Source organism: Suricata suricatta, chromosome 8 (assembly GCF_006229205.1).
Source record: "Suricata suricatta isolate VVHF042 chromosome 8, meerkat_22Aug2017_6uvM2_HiC, whole genome shotgun sequence".
Taxonomy (NCBI): domain Eukaryota; kingdom Metazoa; phylum Chordata; class Mammalia; order Carnivora; family Herpestidae; genus Suricata; species Suricata suricatta.
In genome coordinates this window covers 127446520-127460121 of record NC_043707.1, presented here as the reverse complement: position 1 = coordinate 127460121, position 13602 = coordinate 127446520, and the positions used below count along the sequence as shown (strand labels likewise).

The following is a 13602-nucleotide window of genomic DNA, read 5'->3' as shown; positions in this document are numbered from 1 at the left end:
TGATAAACGGTTGTACGTCAACACGTTTAGAACATTCCTGGCCCGGGCACCAAAGGAATGTTATTTTCTCACACTGGGTTCAAGAGGTGCCCAGGAGGGAAGCAGGAGGAAGCAGGGACTGCTTAGGGGAGAAGTCTGCTGAGACTTGCACGGCCCTGGTGCTCTGTTTTGAAGGAAGACAGCTAGTGAGGTTGCGCAAGGGTGGGTGGTGTGCCGCACACATCAGCTCCTTCCAACCACATTGTCACTCGAAATGCTCAGGGCTGACAGAGCTAGGGCGGGGGCACAGGGTAGGGGGCAGAATTACCCACATCCAACGTAGAGCAGGGACTGTCTCAGGAAATACAGACTGCATCGTGCGGGGGACTGGGGGCAGGGGCTGCAGCCAGAGCCTTGCCCTCCAAAGACAAGGACAGGTGTCAACACAGTATGATTGACGGAGAGGTCAGGGGGTGCAATTCACCCAACAAAGCACCCGCAGAACCAGAGAAGGCTCTGCTCCCAATGCAAAGCCAAGTTCAGACTGCTGGTCCTACATGTCAGGTATAATCAATGATATCATGACTATGAGGAGAAATGCTTATGTTAAAAAAAATCAGTTTCTTAAAACTTCCCTATGCTGATGATTTTTCAGTGTTCACGAAAACGAAGCTCTGAAAGGAAGAAAGAACATAATCCATTGGAAGGAGCTCCCAACACAAGTGAGAGGATGTGGGGAGGCCAGGAAGGTTGGGCGGAAGCTCAGGTTTCTCTCTGCTTTAGCCAGGGAGGGAAGACAAGAGCATCTTCTTGGGAACAGGAGATGGGGGGGTGGTTGGCTAACTGCAGGCTGAATGTCAGAGACACAGGGAAATGACACACCTCCACAGCAGCATTCCAGAAATGGCTCCATTAATTTTGAAGGGCATGAGCTGATAAATGTTGATTGTACTGGCTTGTGTGTGTATTATGCAAATGAACCCAGAGGGGACAGATAATGCTTCAGGGTCACTGCCTGTCCTGTCTAGTACCTCGCATTCTGAAAAGGGTGAAGAATGGCTGACTTAGTCCTTAAAGTACCTGAGGGGGAGTCGACGGTTTTAAACGCCGCTACTTCAGATCTGATTCACTGTGGGAAACATTAATTTCCTATTTACAGAAACCACTTTCCAGCACAGGATAGATTCTGGCTATTCAACTTACCACCTATATACCTGTCAGATACTCCTGATGTCCAGAGGCTTTGCAAATACGAGTGTCCCCACATGTTTGGAAAAGCTGTGCTCTTTCAATTACAGTCTTCCAATGTTTGTCTCAATCACATTAAGCTAATAGATGGGTCGTGAATTGTAAAAAGACTTAAAAGTGCGGGGGGAGGGGGGCCTGTATCAAAGTAGGTCAATCCATCAGATGGCAATCTTTCCATTAGAGAGTCCCAACACCAGCCCGTCCCCCTCACAGCCAAGGTCACAACGAAATGATTCCTCATCCTGGTTTGCAAAAACGTATTTAATGTTCCCCTGGTTCTTCAGAGTTTTCAGAAAGTGGGGAGCTCAGTGACCCAGCCAGCTCTCAAGAGACGTATCAGAAGATGGAAAACAGTTTAGAAAGAAGCTGTATTGCCTTCACATAGGACCTTTGCAGAAGGAATGCCTACAGGCCAAAAGGAAAAACACATTATACAAATTCTTTTCCACTTTCCTCAAGCTCCTCTCCTTCAATTAGATGAGTGCGAATGATAGCTTTTCTTGTCTAGCCAATACTTACAAAAAAAAGCTTCACCGGAGCCATGTTGTACTTGGTACTAATGTGCCTTTTGGTGCTATTACAAAATGAAGTGGGTTTTTTTTTGGACAAGTGCGCATTTAGAGGGTATGAGATAAATCGAAGACAACATTGACGCATCTGCCAAGGGCCGTGTGTCTTTTTAAGAAGACAGTTACAGCATTCCTCCCCCACCCCGCCTTTTATTCTTCCTTTATCGCTGTGATATTATTTGTGCAATAAATAAAAATGACAAGGAAACTAAAAAAAAAAAAACTGGTCTTTTTTAAACCCATTTTTTGTAACAACAAATCCAGAAGGAATGAAATCACCATAAGCCTAGACAGATTAACAGTCCTGCCAAATTCACAGCCTTTCCCTCCAAACGTACTGCTGTGCCAGCTTCTAAAAGGAAACAAGTCTTTTTGAACGGCACAATGTGACCGATTTACGGACCAGGAGAAAGGCGTGGCCCCCGAGGCACCTTGCATCCATCTAGCTCCTTCCTCCGCTTCTGATTTATGTCTCCAGAGACAAGCCAGTGGGCCTATGAGGGTCTTTGGCAAAGAGGGGCTGTAAGAGGCGCTCTGATGGCTGCAAAGAGCTGAGTGACCGAGCTTTGTGCTCTCACGCCACTAGAGCGAACAAGGGTACGGCCAAGCCCAGCAGTCTGCTGCAGTCTGTTTTGTGCAGGGACAGGCCGTCCGTCCTTCCCATTATGGGCATCCACTGGACTGGGGCCCAGCCTCCAAACACCCTGCTCTGGCCACAATTTCCTTTTTATTTGGAAATTCGCTCCTCCCTCGTCTCCTTCACTGTGGTTCCATCAGGGAGGACTCCACCCTGAACAGGGGATAACCGGGCTGTGAATTTGAACTACATAGCCCCAAGCCACATGGCACATTGCATCCCTCTGGTAACAAATAGTAGTCCCGAGAGGGGCACCTGAACCAAACCAGGCTGTCCCAGTCATGGAGGCTCGATTCCAGGATCAGTATTGGAGCCACCAGGGAAGCTGTTGATCTCTTGTTCCCGGATATCAATCTGGAAAGAGGTGACTCTGGGGCTGCTGCAACCCTCCTATCACCATGAGGGGAGCCTAACAGAGAAAGAAGTCTACTCAAAGGATGCTGAGCACAGAGACTCAGGAAGCAAGCAGGTACATCATTTGAGCTTTTGAATCAGGCTATGCCTAACATAAGCTCTATCCCTGGACTTTCCAGTTGTGTAAGCCAATAAATTCCCTTTTGTTTAAGCCTATCTGTCCATAGAACAGAGTTTAAATTCCTTAACCTGGCACCCAAGGCCATCCACAAGATGGCCTCCACTTACTTCCCAACCTGTATTTTGAATTCCTCCCTTATATGAAGCCCTCCCTCTGTCCAACTGGCACACCCCTGTGTCCCCTGAGTATTTAGAGCCCACAGCCACCTTTGGAGAATCTTCTGTTTTTCCTCTAGGAAATAACTCAAGTCTCACCCACTCAAGGCCCCAGTGATCTCTTCTGTCTCTGAATTCTCAGACATTCATTGTTTTGAGCTTTTCTTTGACACTTGACACAAGCCATCTTACTGCTCTCATTCTTTCTCCCATTATCTAATGGGCACCCATGTATGCCAGGCACAGTGCTGGGTGCTCAGGAGATGTGATATCAGCTCTCAAAGAGCTTGCAGACTAATGGGCAAATCAGTGACCAAATATGTATGCAGAGAATACTATATAATTACAATTGAGTATGCCTCCAAAAGGTCAAGGTTCCATAAGAAGGGGGGATGAGGGGTAGGGGAACCCAAGACTTGCACTTCTATTCTGTGGCCAAACTCCCAGGTCAGCCTCTCTCTAACCCTGGTGAGCAAAAGCAACCTCTCTAAGGGACAGACGGTTAGAGTACAACTCCAAACAGCTAGTTAGAAACAGAAAATTAAAATCTTGGCAAAATGGTAGCTCCTGGAGAGGAGGCTTAAGAGCCAGACTGCCTGGGTTCAAATCCCGACTTCACCACTTACTACTTAGGTGATCTTGGGCCTCAGTTTTCTCATCTGTAGATGTAAGTTTTAAATGTGTTAACTGATGTAAATCGCCGACACTGGAACCGTGTGTGGTGCACAATAAGCATTATATAAATGTGACGTTTTATCATCCCAAATAGTTTACTGGACAAATAGATTATCAATACTACCCTTGAAATAGCATTTTGATATTAATGTGATGACAAGATTTGCTCTCCTCTCTCATAACTGCAAGGAATATTGCTTCCTTCAACTGAATATTTCACCATCCCTTTTAATCTGCTGACCACAAGCATTGTTCCAAAGGAATGGGTCTTAGGTTGTGCTTGCATATACAAGGAAGCCTATAATTCTGATGTATGAGACACTGAAGTCAGCAGTCACTCAACATTTAGCTAGTGATTACTCATGTAATATTTCCTTCCTTTGTAGATTTTCCAAAAAACACAAAGCCTTACTTTGACTTTTGAGTCTGTGGTCTTACCTTCCATAATATCTGTAGTAAATTGCAAAACTCCTCCCGATCCTGCATGCATTCCCCTTTGCAACATGTGCTTGCTATGTTTCTGACTGAGAGATGGAGTTTATTTCTCTACCCCTTAAATCAGGGCTGGCCTTGTGACATGTTTAATAGAACGCAACGGGAGTCTCACTGCGGAAGTTCTGAGCCTAGACCTCAGAAACCCTGTTAACTCCCACCCACTTTCTTCCTCACCACTAGGATGACCAACTCTCTTGATTCTCCAGAAGTTTCCTGTGCTATGCGACTTTCATTGCTAAAACCAATATAGTCCCAGGCAAAGCAGTACGACTGGTCACCTTACTAGCTGCCCTGAAGCTGTCATCCTCCTGAGGATGAGATGCCTTGAGGAGAGAATGCCCCTGTCAACATGCAGCACCACCAGCATTTGGTTTTTCCAGCCCTAGTCTAGTTGCCATTTGATAGCAGCCATGTGAGTCATTCAGTCGAGACCAGCACAACCACCCAGCTGAAGGTATCCCACATTTCTGTCCTCCAGAATTGTGAGCAAATGCAGTGGTGGTTGTTTTAAGACACGTAGTTTTGGTTTGTGAAGCAGCAGCAGATAACTGATATGATATTGTAACCCCTTAACCAAAGGGCCTTGTACTGAAAGCCTAAGGCCTCTCTATCCCAGTAAGAATCATAGATGACTTGATCACTCCTTTTGCTCTGTCCATGGATGCTTCTCATCCCATATAAGAAAGCTTTGTCTCATTTTCTTACTGAGCAAAGAGATAATTAGCACACTAATTTCCGGGCTGTACTTTATTGAAGGTTCTTTAGCATTAACTATTTCAGCATCTGAACAGGAATGTCTCCAACAAATATTTCTTGTGCATCTATACCTGTGTCAGGCACATCCTTGGCATTGAGGCTACAGTCATGAGCAAGACAGGTCTCTGGCCTCTAGTGGAAGAGACAGATGCCAAAACAGTAATCCTGTAAATATCACATCAAGTAATAATAAATGCCACAAGAAAAAACAAAAAGCTCAAGATGAAAATAGGTAGGTAAAGGAGAAGGGGCTTGTATTTCAAACAACAGTGATAGAAATGAACAAGGAAGAACTTACCAAGGAAGAAAACCTGCAGCCATTGTCCAAAGTTTAGGAAATGCCCGGGAGCTGTTCTTTCAGCACCTCTCCCATTGGCTAACTCCTCCCTTCATTGGGCGTTTACTTTGGCATGGGATATTCATCCTGCAGAGTAAGAGGGAGAGAAAGATAAATAAACCATGGATCCTTTCCCCAAGGGAATTATACCTGGAAGCATCACAAAAATGCACAAGACCACAGCACATTAATCTTGCTTGTGCCACCCAAGAGCAGGGAAGCCTGCGGGTACATCTCCTCACTGGTGCTCTTCCCCTCACCTGGTCACCTTTGCACTCTCCAGGAAATCCTGATTTCTGTTAGTTTCCTAAATGTTTGTGTCCTTCCTGCCTTAGGACCTTTGCTCATCCCTCATCCTGGAATGCTCCTCCCTCCTCCTTCATCCATTTACTTTAGCATTCACTAATATGCCATTTTTAAAGGAAATTGTAACACAGCCTGCTCAGACTGTCAGTGTATCAGTTAACTGTAAACAGTAATGCTGCAAAGCAATGAACCATCAAAGCTTACTTCGATGAGCATTTATCGAACTCACAGTGGGGCAGGTCAGCTAGAGGTTAGCTGACCTGGGTTGGGATTGGCTGGGCAGCTCTGCTGACCTCAGGTGGGCTCTCTAATTCATTGCTTTACAGCACATCCATCTGTTTATTGACCGACACATGTACATTTCTCTAGCAGGGACTGACCCACCCATGTCATATCACATCTCCCCCTGCCTTTGTCCAATTACAGGTTTCCTGAAAGTCCCCCAGCATAAGGACCAGGCTCATCGCACCTCCCATATCACTTAGAGGTAATGGTGTGGTTCCTTGAATGGTGTTTAAATTATCATGTGCTAGAAAAGTGAATGGTTTGATGCTATGGACTTAGTATTCAAGAGATTTTGTTCATGAAATGTTTTTTGAAAACTCGGTGCTTGGGAATTGTTGATGATTTTCCTCATATTGCACACAGATGCATGGGGGAAAAATTGAGCCTTTCAAAGATGAGTTTACTTAGCCTGTAATAGAGCCATCCGAAGAGCTGTCCATGAACATGAGTGTTGGAGTTTGAGAAGTGGCAGCAGTGATGCCACCATGGTTTGATGGGTTTTCAGGGCACCATGAACAGGCAGCTCCGTGGACCCTGACTCACTTCCTATAGGTTCCTGGGTAGGCCTGAAGTATTATTGGGAGTCTCTCCCACTAATCTTTAAGCTAATCTAGGCTCTGTTTAGCTAGAGTGGTTTCCCTGGGGTGGCTCTGCTCCACCTACCTCTCAGCCCCCTCATGGGAGGTGTATTTTCAAGATGACAGAGAGGCACAAGAAGGCAAATGGGAACACACTAAGACGTGTCAAAACCTACACTTGCAATTGGCTCACTGTCTTCTCCATTTCATCTCACTGGCGGAAGCAAGTCACATGGTCACACTGAAAGCCAACAGGATGTGGAAACACCCTGCTGTTATGGGAGAAACTTCCAAAGTCACATGACGAAGTCACATGTAGTTTCTCCTTGAACTGGAACAAGTGTTGCCTCTCACAGCCTTTCCAGGCACCCTCCACTCCTTCCCGGGTCTCACCACACACTGATGTTATGATGTATGCATTTATGTGTTTGATGTTTTACTTTCCCACCACAATAAACCCCACATGGGTAAAGAACACATTAGGATTGTTCATTTCTGAATCTACCACAGTGCCTAACACAGTGCTTGGCTCATGGTAGGTGCTCAGTAAGTATTTGTTGATTGAATGAATGTGAGTGGAAGAAACAATAGTGGAACGTGTTCACAGGAGGGAGAAAGAATTTCTGAATCAGTTGAGCAAGGCAAGATTCTTGAAAGAAGGGGCTGTGAGTTAAGAATTAAATGCATTTCTCTCTGGCTCAATTCCGCTCCCTCTGACTGGTTCTAAATCCAGAAGGCCCTGGACTGGATTCACAAAACTCTGGGTTCAAGCACTAGGCTTCCTGTTCATACCCTCTCTGTTTGCCCCTTTGCCTTTAGCATCTCAATTCTGCAATCATTCCTCCTCGTGGTGGGAAAAATAATTTTTTTGAAACTTCTGTATCAAAAGGCCTCTAATGGCCCACAGCATCCTCAAGTCAGCCCCATTTATTTTTTTTTTAATGTTTTTATTTATTTTTGAGAGAAAGAGACAGAATGCAAGCAGGGAAGGGGAAGAGAGAGGGAGACACAGAATCTGAAGCAGGCTCCAGGCTCTGAGCTGTCAGCACAGAGCCTGATGTGGGGCTCAAACCTACAAACAGTGACTGAGCCAAAGTCAGATGCTCAACTGACTGAGCCACCAGGCGCCCAAGTCAACCCCATTTCTTGACTGTGTCCTGTCTGTCAACACCTAAGCTCTAGCTACTGTATTACCTTTAATTTCTAGAAAACACCAAGCCAATTTCCTGCCTGGAACTTGATTCATACAGTCTCCTCCACCTGGAACATCTTGTCCTACTCTCCCCCACAATCCTCCTGCTCCCTCCACAGCCCCGCAACTTGGCACACCCCTCACTGCTTTATTACATCCTCTGGAAAGTTGTGCCTGACATGTCTATAAAACTCATCTCTCCTTCCATCATTTCTGCCTCTCAGACTTCTCTTATAGCACATGAACTACTATTTGAGGGTACTTTATGACTGTGGTTATGAGCATGGATTTCAAATCCCTACTATGTCGCTTTCTTGTAGTAGATGATAGCTCCTCCTTTGCAAAGTGTGAATTGAACAGGGGCACCTGGTTGGCTCAGTCAGTTGAGCGTCTGGCTTCAGCTCAGGTCATGATCTCATGGTTTGTGGGTTCAAGCCCCGCGTCAGGCTCTGTGCTGACGGCTAGCTCAGAGCCTGGAACCTGTCTTCGGGTTCTGTGTCTCCCTCTCTCTCTGACCCTCCCGTGCTCACGCTGTCTCTCTCTCTCAAAAATAAAATAAAAACATTAAAAAAACAAAGTGTGAATTGATTAGGTTAAAAGCACTTGGAATATTGCTGGCACAGAGGGGAGTGGTCCTTCAACGTTAGCCATTGTTTTCTCTTCATCTTCTCTTCTCACCATACTTCCTCTCTTGCTGGGCTGCTAGGAAGCTCTGAGAAAGTTATAGTAATAGTCAAAACACCTCTGATTACCTCCTTCGGAGAGTTTTCTGTCCAGTTATAGGAGACCGACATAAAGCTGATACTTGAACAACTAAGCAGTGAGCCCCAGCATTGCTGGACACTGTGAATAAGGTGTGCAAGCATGTCACTTGGAGAAATTGAACAGCTTGAGGGGTAGTGTCATAGGCAGAATAATGACCTTCCAAAGAGGTCTACCACCTAACCCCAAGAACCTGTGACTACGTCACCTTACGTGACCAGAGACTATGCAGAAGTGATTAAATTAAGGGGTTTGAGATAGGACAGTATTCTGGACTAGCCAAGTGGGCCCAATGGAATCACAAGAGTCCCGATAAGGAAGGGAGGGGGTCAGGAGAGTGAGGGAGAATGAGTAAGACGCTGGCTTTGAGGAGGGAAGAAGCGGCCAGGGGATAAAGGATTTGGGTGGCCAATAGCAGCTCGAGAAGGCAAAGAGTGGATCCACCCCCTGGGCTTCCAGGAGGACAGCACCACCCCGATTTTAGCCTCATAAGGTCTATTTTGGGCTTCTGACCTCCAGAACTGTAGGATAATAAATTTGTGTTGTTTTAAGCCACCAGGTTTGTGGTTGTTTGTTATAGCAGATTTAAGAAACTGATACAAGTGGTTAGCTTAACTCATTTTTAGAAGAAAGGGGAGAAGGGAGGGAGGAAAGGAGGAGGCAGAATTAGTTAAAGGAGATGATCTCTAGGGTCTTTTGCCACCTAACAGCCTCTTATGCTGTCGCTCGCACTGCTTTATTGCAAGTCATCTTTAGCCTTCATTTTAAAACAGTCAAAATCAAACACACTGCTGGCCCCAGAGCTCTTGCAAACATACGAAATGGAGCTCCCCATGGACATAGTGGAGACATTTGAAATGTAAATTAATATTTTAATATGAGTCTGCCTCTAGTACAGTAATCCTCTGTGCCGCTTAGCAGACCACAGGGAAGCTGTGATTGGTTTGGTGGGGATGCCCAGTCATCTCTGTACATAGAGGTGACACGTCTAGGTCCTGCACTGCCTGGTGGCGGTTACGACTGGGCGGAGCCAGGCTGCGCTTTGTTGCTGGGCAGGCCAGCCAAGGAGGAGGTAAAGCCTCAGTACAGAGACAGCTGCTGTGTGAACAGAATGTCCCAGAAAACGGCCCACCCTAATGAGGCTTGTTTAATCTCATTTAAAAATTTTCTCTCCCAATTCTCTTGCTCTCTACATCAGCAAAAGTTGTTCTCTGGATGAAAACCCCTCCCTGCTTGCTGTTTGCCACATTTCCTCTGCCAAGATTGCGCTGCCCCAAGTGGGGAAGTCAGAGTGGTGATTCCTCTGTCTCCTTCCGGTATCTGCTTTCAAATGGCTTCCTCAGAGAGGCTGTCCCTGACCTGTCTGAGCTGGCCCTGTCATTCTGTCATATACCGAATTTGTCACTGTTGGAATAGTTCTGTTTATTGATTTGCATGTGATGTATCTCTCTTGCTCCTTCTCCCCACCCAACTAGAATGTTGGCCCTTGAAAGTGGTGACCTCATCCCTCTTGAATGCTGCTGGGTCCCCCCTGTCTTCCTCCAGTCTTACTCCTACCCAGTGGTCACATTCCCATTTCTCAACCACCGAGTTATGGACAGAACTGTATCCCCACAAAAACTCCTATGTTGAAGTGCTAACCCCAAAGGCTTTAAACTGGAACTATATGGGGGGAGAGGGTCTTAAAGAGGTAATTAAATTAATGTAATGTTGTTTGGGTGGGCACTAATCCGGTGTGACTGATGTCCTTATGAGAAGAGGAAATGTAGACCCTTTCCTGGACTGAGGGAAGACCATGGGAGGACACAGAGAGAAGAAGGCCATCTACCAGCCAAGGAGAAAGGCCGGGAACAGATACCTCCCTCGTGCCCTCAGAAGGGCTCTACTGACACCCTGATCTCAAAGTTTCAGCCACCAGACTGGGAGGAAGCAGATTGTTGTCTAAGCTGCCCAGTCTGTGGTGCTTTGCAGCAGGAGTAAACTCATACCCTGCCGCCTCCATGAGGAGAACGAGGAGCTTGCAAGAAAACCCTGGATATGTGTCCGTGATGGGCTCCTCTTTATTCTTTAAGTGCTACGGCAAGTGCACCACACACTCATATGGGATAATTTTGGGTAAGTTTAATAAAAGGACCATTTGTGAAGATGCAGGCAAAGTGTGGGGCAGCTTGAGGGTGAATGCAGGGTGCTGGGTCAGGCAACCATGGGGTGCCGTTACTACCTCTGGGCTGCTGGGGACGGGGCAGGGAGCTGTCAGCAGGAAATTGAACAGAGAGAACATTCTGTGGAAGCAGAGTTGCCTGAATAAAAGCTGTGGCCTTTGGGGACTAGCCCAGCTGGTGGGGAAGCTACAGGGAGGGAGGCCAAGGAAATGAATCCCCTCACCTCACCCTCTTCCCTTCCTGGCCAATCAAGACTCAAAAATGGCAGAAGTCGTGAATGTGGTCCTTGTGGTCCAGCCTTCTGGGGAAAAAGAGCAGTGGAAAGTAGATCTGGAGGGCAGAATGGAAGTTTCCAACACAGCACCCTCTTTCCTCATTGCTGTCTAAACATTTCTTTTCTGCTTGCTAACTCCTGCAGAGAAATGTAGCAAACCCACATTCATCTTCAGCTTCCGCAGTCTGGGAATACGATTACTAAACAATGCTCTCGATACTGAATTTCATCAGAGACCCCCAAATTAGTCCATGCATTGAGTTTTATCTCTACTTTACTGACAATGTGTTCTGAGGAAGGCAACACAGTTTACTGAGCACCTATTAAGTATCAGATAGTTAACCACCTTAGTCCTTAAAAGAATTATAAGGTCAGAGTATTATCTCAACTTTCAGATGAGAAAATGAGGCTCAGAGAAGGAAGCTGACCAAGATCCCATGGCCAGCAAGTCAGCAGAACTAACTGACTAGAACCCTGGGATGCCTCACTTCAGTGTCTGTTTCCTTCTCACCCTACCAGATGCTTTCCAAAGACACAAAATGGCTCCAAAAAGAGCTTACAGGTGAAATAAGACATCAGAGTAACAATAATTCCAGACACATATTGAGTTTTTACCATCTGCCTGGATACTCTGATTCATGGGAAACATCATGTTAAATCCTCAAAACTACCCTAATGAGCGCTGTGGTCTTGTTATCTCCATTTTGAAGACTGACCTTGAGTCTTCCAGGAGTTAAATGACTTGTTCCAAGTAAGTTATGTGCTCATCCAAACCCCAGTTAGCCTGACTCTGGAGGCCAAGCTCTTCGATAGAATTACAGTTTCAAAGAATCAATTAAAATGAGCAAGAATTTAGGAGATGGGTGGAGATGGAAGACCTTCCACGCCTGCACCCAGTGCATGGAAACCAACCAAAACCAGCACGGATTACCCTCCAGCACAGGGCAGTGTCTTTCTTTGGCACCATTAAGTGTGGGAGGAGCAAACACAGCAGGAACCAATCAGGAAACCTTTCAGAAAGAACCTCTTTCCTCAATGTTCACAGAGACTAACTCTAACTCTGATTTCTTATCCTCCACACTACTGACATTTTGGGTAGGATCTTTTTTTTTTTTTTTTTTGTGGGAGGGTATTCTGCACACTGCAGAATGTTGAACAGCATCTCTGGTCTCTCCCCTCTAGATGCCAGTGGTTGCCCACTTGCCCAGTGTGACAACCAAAAAGTCTCCAGCCCTATCAGATGCCACCTGGGGGAGAAAATGACCCCCTCCTTCACTGGAGAACCACTGCTACAACTTGGAATGAAGGTCAAGGGTAGGAGGAAGACTTAAATAGAAACCCTTCATCTGGAATACCCAGCAGTAAAATCTCTAAACAGAATGGCTGACCTCCAGGAACAAGGCAGAACCCAGGACAAGGAAAGGCACCAAGAAGGCCTCGTGGTTTGATGGAAGCGGTGAAGCTCAGGCTTTGGCATTAGACAAGCAGGTGTGTCACCTATTACTATGCATTAGTGGACTAACTGCTTTGCCTTGCAGAGTTCTGGTCTCCTGGGCTGTGAAAGGCACATAAAAATACCCACCTCACAGGGGTGTTTCAGGGATTAGATGATGCATCTGTGGTCCTCACGTGATTGGAGTTCATGAAGTTAGTTTCCCCTTTTCTCTCGTTTCTATGACCAGCAAAGCCAAGTTCTGCATCTGGGCTATGTGACTGCTATCCAACTTCCTGCATACGTCTCACTCTGATGAAGTCCTTTCTCGCCCTCCAAACAGCTGGCCAAGGATGAGTCATCACCACAGGAGAGCCATATCTCAGAGGATGAAGGGGGAGGGTCATTCCAGGCAGAAAAAACAGCCTGTGCACAGAGGGGAGGGCATGGAGAAATGACGAGCTATGGAATATGCAGGAATGACGAGTTGTCTGGGGGGCTCTAAAGCCTGCAGGGTGTGATATCCCAACAGTTGAGGCTGGAAGAGATAGGAACCAGATTTTGAATGGCCAGCCTCTTACAGTTGGTCTGCCAACCCCCTACTCATCCTTCAAGACCTGTCCTAAGGGACAAATAGAGCTACTTAAACGTGTGTGTGAAGCATTCAGAATGGAACACTCCAGGGGCGCCTGCGTGGCTCAGTTAGTTAAGCGGAATGGAACAATCCCAAGAGCTGGGGCTAACAGGGAGTTTGAGACCAGATTTTGAAAGGTTAGGGCCTTGATCTCTTTATGTGGCAAACTATTGCCCCATCTCAAATGTTGAAATGTCATCTTTTTTGTGATGCCAACCCAACTCCCCAGGTGATCCACATACTCCCTCCTTACTTTTCTGGGCTCCCACCACACTTCTAACAATATATATGCTGTACTCTAAGAGGCTGTTTTTGTGTCTGGATCATCTACCAGGTAGTATACCCCATGGTGTGAAGGGACCACAGGTTGTACATCTTCATGGTCTACATGCCTACATGCCTGCATGACAGATATTGTCAGTGGCCTACTGACAGCCATCCTTCCTTCCCATCTTCCTTTCTAACATAATCCCAACCAGGCAACATGTTTAATTAAAAATATTCACCTCCCCAGGCTCCCCTGAAGCTCAGGTGCCATGTGACCTGGCGAGGACCAATGGGATGCAAGTTGAGTTCTATACTGTGGGCTTC

General features: G+C 46.3%; 1 long non-coding RNA gene across 1 annotated transcript; it reads right to left on the bottom strand.

The window, feature by feature from the left end:
• Positions 1–5038: 5038 nt before the first annotated feature.
• Positions 5039–12648, bottom strand: LOC115299164. The gene is made up of 3 exons (XR_003912020.1): positions 12528–12648; positions 5348–5473; positions 5039–5214 (listed from the first exon to the last, which is right to left on the bottom strand). It is a non-coding gene; the product is annotated as an uncharacterized LOC115299164 (long non-coding RNA).
• Positions 12649–13602: the final 954 nt, after the last annotated feature.